We start from the raw sequence: 7950 nt of genomic DNA, 5'->3' as shown, positions 1-7950 counted from the left end.
CATAACTGTGTTAATTTCAAAATGGGAGGAGTCATAAGGGATAATTATCTCTACTTCTAATACCAGTGCTGTAAAATTTGGTTTGGAAATTAGATTTTTTAAATAATAGACAGTAGTTCTTTCATTGTATAAACTGATTTACTATTAAATAAGTCCAATTCATATTTATTTTTATTTTTTAGTCCAATTCAAGTTGACTATTTTATTTTCAGAATTCAGAAAAAATAATGTTTGTGAGTTAAAGGAGTACCAAGGTTTTGGAAGTCTTATGACAATTTGTAGTCTGCCTTTGAAATAAAAGGCCAAATATTTTCAAATGTACACATTCAAATCCCATCTACACAATAACCATATCTGAATAGGTTAAAAAAACCAACAACAACAATATTTGGGAATCAAAAGCTGGCAGCCTAAGGAGATAAAGAGAAGACTCTAACATTGCTCTAAAAGCCTGTTTTTAGTTGGAGTTTTTATTCAAAACAGACGTTTGGATGACGATGCGGTTTCAACCTGCAGCATATCCTGTCACTAAAGACAGATGAAGGCCTTCACCCTCGCTCGCAGAAAGCCGGGTTGTGTGTAATTAATTGCCCCGTGTGGAGGATGCGTTTTGGAGACTCCTCTGCCTTCAAAGTGGGGAAGTGGATCCTCCACATTGACCTGCTTCTCTCAAAAATAGCTCTGATTTGACCAAGATTTATGAGTTTCTTTTCAAGATGATGCACATGATCTGAAGGAAACATCCCAGATCATTCCTATGCACAGGCTGGATTTGTTGTGTGTGTGTATGCGTGCTTGTGTAAATTTTAGATTAACCTGTAAATTATTGTTATAATCTACCCCCCCCCCCCCCCCCCCATCTCGCTCAGAATGAAGTCATTACAAAATTACATTTAAAAAAGAAAAACGATAAAAAACATAGGAATAATGGTTTTGTGGTGGTTTTCCTATATAACATTGTCTATTCACTAATTTCAAAGTCAACAAAAGCTAAATGTATTGTTGTGACACTCTTCCAAATACATTAAGTTTAAACATTTTAAAGCTTGCATGGATATATGCCAATAATGTATGACCCCTAAATGGTTGGACTAAAGGTAAACAAATTAAAAATAGATTATTGATGTGCCTATGTGTTTTGATGATGTGATTTTAGCATAGTTGACTGGATTTATGACTCCAGTCTGAACTGGGACCAGTAAAACCAGTACATGTTTTTGTCACTAGAGGCCTCACTTCACTCTGATTTTCAATCTCAGGCATCATGAAAAACAAAACTAAACCTAAACACAGTACTAGCTGAAAACCCCAACACCAGCTTTCATGATATAAATGTGAAATTAACAAAAGAAAAAGAAGATTTTGCATAGTCATATGTATGTAAATATAAAGATGCATCTTACATTTGTTTATGCAACATGAGGTTAAAGAGGGATATTTCTCATAGTTTTAATACAATATGAAATTGTAGATATATTGGTTTATTTATTGTATTTATTGTTTTCTATTTAGGATTTTGTATATTGCCAATTTTTTTTTTTTTTTTTTTTTTTTTTTTGTAATTTGTAGGTTTCTTGTATATTGCCAATTATTGTACTTTTAGTACATTTTTTGGTTTTATTGCATATTGCCAATTTCTATTTTCATTATTGACTATATCTGTTTGTCTATCTATCTATCTATCTATCTATCTATCTATCTATCTATCTATCTATCTATCTATCTATCTATCTATCTATCTATCTATCTGTCTATCTGTCTATCTATCTATCTATCTATCTATCTATCTATCTATCTATCTATCTATCTATCTATCTATCTATTCATATATCTATCTATCTTTCGTCTTGAACAGTATAAAAATCATTAAAAAAAACAACTAAAATCTTTAAGGTTTCAGTGTATTGTGAAGATACAGGTCCCTACATTTTCTACATCTAGTGAGACATAAGGGAAATACGCTCTAGCAAATAGACGTAAACTACCACTGCCATCTAGCAGTGGTTGTATTTGGCCTCACCTTGTGGCCCTCCAGCGTGCACATCTTTGTGACGTGGTATTGCATGAGCTCGGAGACCTCATCAAGGAAGAGGCCGAGGCTGCGCAGGGTCCTGAGGTGCAGCACCACCGTCCTGCGGAACGACGGGTCGCTGTTCTTCACCAGCACCACCATCTTGTTGTTTCTGTGATGGTGGTGTGTGCCGCCTCGGTCGTCGGGCGGAGGCTCCTCGGGCCTGGTCGGCCTCCTGAGGAAGGTGTGGTGGTGGTGGGGGTAGGGGTGGTGCTGGAGGTGGTGGTACAGCGGGGGGTGGTACCACGGAGAGACCTGGACCTCCCTGGGTTCCTGTGCCTCTGCCCGCCAGCGCTGGGTACAAAGGCAGCAGTCCTCGACAGGCTCCTGGTGGGACACCATGCCATGTTGAGGGATCCGGGGCAGCCTGACGCCGTGCTGCTTGAAGGAGCGTGGCGATCCGTGGGCACCTTCGCCTCTAACGGCATCAAAGCACTGGAAGGCTCGCTTCTGGAAGGACATTTTGGAGTTTGCGACGGAAGGTGTTGATGTTTGAGAAGCGGTCGTCTCAGCTGAGCAGAGGCAGAGAGCTGCTCATGAGGACCGACAGTGACCAGCTGGAGCTCTGGATACCTGCATACCTGCAAGGAAATTGCAAGTCCAACGTTAATTACATTTGAAGTATCTGTACTTACTGTATTTTCAGTTTCAGAGAATTTTGACTTTCACTCCACTACATTTCAAAGCAAATATCTCTACTTTTTACTTATGCTACAGTCGCCTAACATACATTAAGGGTTCATTTTTATTTTATCTGGATTTGTATTTATATTTGTATCTATTTGTAAAATACTATAGTATGAACCACCTATACGTTTGTTTTGTAAATTGTAATCAGGATATGCATGATCATCTGCAGAAATAAAGGTACAGTAAGAATTGTATGTATTCTGTATGTATGTACAGGTGTATGCTGTATAATGGGCTCTATTAAGTTCTTTTAGGCTCAAGACATAAGTACATTTTAGAGCAAATACCTACTATATTTTTACTTAAGTAGACATGTCAGAGTGGGACTTTCACTTTTACTTAAGTCATTTTGTCAGATTATTTGTACTTTCTGTAAAAGTTCTCAGTACTTCTTCCACCGCTGCTTATATTATTTGTCTCCTTTGTTGCTATTGGGTCTATCGCTATTGTTCTTCAATTCTTGTGTTACATGACGTACTTGCACATTGAGTAAGCTGTTGTGTGAAATGAAAATATATAAAAAAAATATTAAGGGCTCCTTTGTTTCTTTATCATGGCACACATGAAGGCCAAGCACTTGCACTTTGACTTGTCATCAAGTGTACATCATATTAGTTTTTCTCTCGAACTCATTCAATGTACTTGTGTTAAGTAGATCAGTTTAAAGCGGCACTTATGCATGTTTAACAAGACGTTAAGCTTTGTCTTCTGAAAGTTCTTGTATAATTTAAATACTTAGATAAGCGTTTTTTTTTTTTAGCTTTTTAACTTAAATACAGCTAATCTCTTGTGCATTTCTGTATTTAACACCACATAGAAATAATATATAGACAGGCTAAACAAGTGTCAAACAAGATTATTTCTAATCGTGTTTTTTAATTAAAATAGGGATAAATGTGATGTTGTCGTAGAGTGAAAAGCTGCAAATGTGCAGAGTGTGCAGCATGAGAAACTGAAAGAGTAAATTAAGACGCGGATAATGAGGATGAAGCCACAAATAAAACCATCGAGTCACTAAAAATATCGAGCTTAAGACTCCGCGAGCAGCAAAAGTGGACATTACCTCAGTGATTGTACCCGCCACCCAAAAAAAGGCTTTTTGTCAGAAGTGATCAAGGATTAAGCGATAATCAGACAATGTGCACGTCGCATTCTTGCAGAGACAAAGGAGCGAGTTTAAAGATAGATCATTGTTGGGCGGTTGAAAAGCATCCGACCAAAACACCTGAAATTCGGACATTTCTTGAAACAGGCTAAGCTTGAGCGACATTGTCAAACAAAAAAACACGGTTTTGACTTCCTCTGTTTGAACATTTTGGCACGAAAACTGTTTTTGTTGAAATGGAAATTAAATTAAATGGGCAACAAACTGTACAAACGCAGCTTTAGATGTTGTTCTGATATTCGTGTAGCCCCCTGCACCAGCTTATCCACATTTCTCTTAAGCCAAATTTTTCACAATATTAGTTATATTATAGCTAGCCTGTGCATCTTTTTGATTCCGCACTTTGAACTGAATATTAACTGTATTTGAGTTCACTTGAGATGTTCTAAGTCAATTCAAAGTGCATGAATTAGAAGCTTAATGTGTCATTTTAATATAGTTTTGATATCGTTGGCTCTGCTGATGTCCCTGGGTGTGGTGTGTGTTAACTCATCAAATACCCTTTATCCCTTGAATAAGTGTATGTGATATAAATTTCATTGTAAAATGCTGATTATTCAAAGTAAATTATGGGCATACTATTCAACCTGTTTCTTCTTCTTATATTATTTTTAGTTATTATTACCAGTTATGGGTGAAAGTGTGAGTGAGTGGAAAAAAAATTGCTTTTAACACCAGTGTACCACATTATTCTGCAGTAATGAGGCAGAATAATCTGGTTTTTAAGGCAATAGTCAGAGTTTAACATCCAGTTTGACAAAAGGATCAGGGTCACAACAAACAAACCCAAGTCAAGGCTATCATCTACTAAGCGCCAAAGATGTATTATTTGCATTATATATTGTTAATACCCGGTGTATATGTATGACCATATGTATATGTATGTGACAAATATTCTCTGAAACTTGAACTTGAACTTGAATTATATGTAATAGTTCTCTCTACAGAGAGAAATGAGCCTGAAAGTGTAAACACCAAGTCATTGCAGAAGCTAGGCAACACCAAATGGCCAAACAGTATTTTTATTTTTTTTTACCTGTCAACATTAAATCACCCTTTAAAAATTATGACATCCATCGTATCTATTAGATCTTTTAGAAAACTTGGCTCAACTATGAACTACACCCAATAACCTTCCAGTCCCTCATCCCAGTTTCCCTCCATTTACCTGCTGGGCTGAGTTTCATCCAAGCATCGCAACAGGTACGACCTTCTTCCAAAAAACCCAACGCAATACTCACACAGTTCTTTTTTCGGGTGATCCAAAGTGTAAGGGAAAAAGATGTCCGACCCAGGAAGAAGCACACGAAGAAGAGGAGGAGGAGGAGGAAGGTGAGTACGGGACATGAGTGTGTCAATGTCAAAGACACCTTTCCATCCCAGTGAGTCTGTGAGCAGGGAACCATTCGAGAAGCTCGGACTCTTCCTGCAACGGGCCTTGCCACTAATCAGGGAGCTGGGCAGCTAAGGATAGAACGAAAAGCCTTTCTAATCACCAGGTTGCACTGGAATCTGCTGAGGCTTTCAGACACATGACTGGCACTTCACCATTGCATAAAAGGGTGAAGCAGAAGATCACATTATTATTATTTTTTTTTTTAGGTCAGACAGCACTTAGACAGACCATTGACAAGCAGTAAATCTGCATGTTCCCTCCCTTTAGGAGGCCAAGTTTCTCAGTTGCACATCTCTAGTTCACATGTGACCCACTCGGTGTGTGTTGTGTGAACTTGGACATTCGGATTTAATATATGGTCGTAATGGTTTAAGTGTCCATTTTACAAGAATATCTACGGAAGGTCTCAGAATGTCCCAGATTGTGTATTTCTTTATATAAGACTTTTTTCTTACATTTTCTTGACACATAAGAGTCAGCTCATAGGTCCAGTTTAATTCAATGTCAGTAATAATACCATACCTTCCTGCAACGCCGTATGTCTCTGAGCCATGCCAACATTAAAGGCACATTTCCGTCCCATCGTGATAAAATTAAGCTTCTGAATCTGATTCGACAATTACAATCAAGTTTATGGTCAATCACAAAAGGTTTAGATAAATTAAGAAAATAATAAATACATTACGGGTGTGACAAGTGTCAAACAAATGATCACCTGAAAGGGGTTCGATCACCTCAAGGTTTCCAGAGTTCTCATTTGCTGCTTAATTTTAGGGTTGGCCGACTATGATCCATCAGATATTGCATTTCCCTTCAATTTAATACTCGTGTTATGTTCAAATTGACTGACGACTTTTATGTTTGGGGTCAAATTGACCACAGCAGTTTAAAACCACTGAATTTGGTCATAATTTAAACTCTTGCACAGGTTTATGACCCAGCTACTGTGTGTTGGTCCTCTGAACATCTTAATAGCCGACAAAAAAAGACATAGCTGGACTGGGCATCACATGCTGTCCGTATTTTTGTCCCATATTTTGCTGGTTTGCTTGGTATGTATTGTCTGAATGAACACCGCTCACAAAATTAAACTAGGCATTCATCCACAGTCACATGGGGCCTGGGTTGCAAAGATGGGGCAATGGCTGGACCTATTTATCCCATATATCCCTTATAGCTGCAAGTTTGTCACGCCCCCATCGACCGAGTCTTGTTTCTCTGTCATCAAACCGTATGACGCGGGACAAAACAAGGAATGTCTCCAGAGCCATGTGTGCCTTGTGGCTGGAAATATCGTCCCCCCCCCCCCCGGAGTCAGAATACCAAAGTCTTGCTGTTGCTTCATCCTTTGACTTATACACTCAGGCCAAACTCAGCAGCCCTATGTAGGCATGCATAGGGCTAAACCCCGACCCCCTTAACTTGACATCTCAAGAATGGCCTCTTCAATTGGTGATATGTAGAGTTGGAATGCAGACTTATATATATATTGTACGTGGCTGACAGCACATCGGGTGGGGCCTGGAGCCATTTGGATTACATTCGCAGCACTAAGTCTACCTTGTCTTTCAGATGGGGAGAGGGACCGTGACAGCTTTCCATCTTTCAAAGTGAACCCGAACAACCTGAATCTGAGTTCTCACAGAATCTATGAAAATGTATAATTGTAGAGCCCTAAAGCAGGGGGAAGGTTTTATAAAATTGCATGGGAGAGTCCCTCAATTGCAGCCCAAACAACAACGAAGTAAAAATCAAATTCATTCATTCATTAATTCATTCATTAAACAGCCTAATAACTGGGTTCCCTGGTTGGCAGTTCCTAAAAAGAGGTTCCCACCAGAGTGTGTAATAAGTGTGTGTTCTTTACATTTGACATGAAGCCACTCTTGTCAAGGCAAAGGAATATGACGTGAGAGGGATCTTTTTATCGGAGGGTGCAGATAGGACGCCCACCCCACCCCTGTGATGCTGGAAGTTCCCAGAATGAGCAGAAGTGGTTCATCACCAAAGCGGCCCACTCCCACTCCCACTCTGACACACACGCACACACGCACACACACACACGCGCACACACGCACACAGGCACACACACACACGGACGCGCGCCAGCCTTGCCGTTCGTCTTGAGTCATTAAGGAGCTTGACGGGTCATGATGGGGTGGAGTTTACTCAGAGTGGACAGGTTTATTGTCTCCTGACTCATTGAAAAGGGAGACCCCCTTGCTGAGCCACACTGCTGAGCCACACTGCTGACCCACGCTGGTGAGTCACTGGTGAGTCAATGGGAGTCACTTAGGGGAACTGGGGGGGAAGTGGTGTTGATGAAGGGGCTTTACTCTACGACTGTCTGTAGGACTCCTCCGCCCCTCTCTGCTGCTGCTCCTGCTGCTGCCGACCCGGAACACCTTGTGTTCGACTGAGGGGGGGGGGGGGGGGGGGGGGCATGGGAGAAAGTGGAGTTTGGTTTGAATCACACAATTTCATAAAATACAAAAAAATTAAATAAATAAAATAATATTGCAAATGGCATAAAACAATATTAAGTAACATAGTTCACTGTGCAAGTGAACAATGCAACACTGCAGAGGCATATTCTCTTATTCTGTATATTTATTGAGATACTTGTTA

The sequence above is a fragment of the Zeus faber genome, assembly GCF_960531495.2.
Source record: "Zeus faber genome assembly, chromosome: 2".
NCBI classification, from domain to species: domain Eukaryota; kingdom Metazoa; phylum Chordata; class Actinopteri; order Zeiformes; family Zeidae; genus Zeus; species Zeus faber.
The sequence above is the reverse complement of the archived record's forward strand: the minus strand, read 5'-3'. Positions refer to the sequence as shown.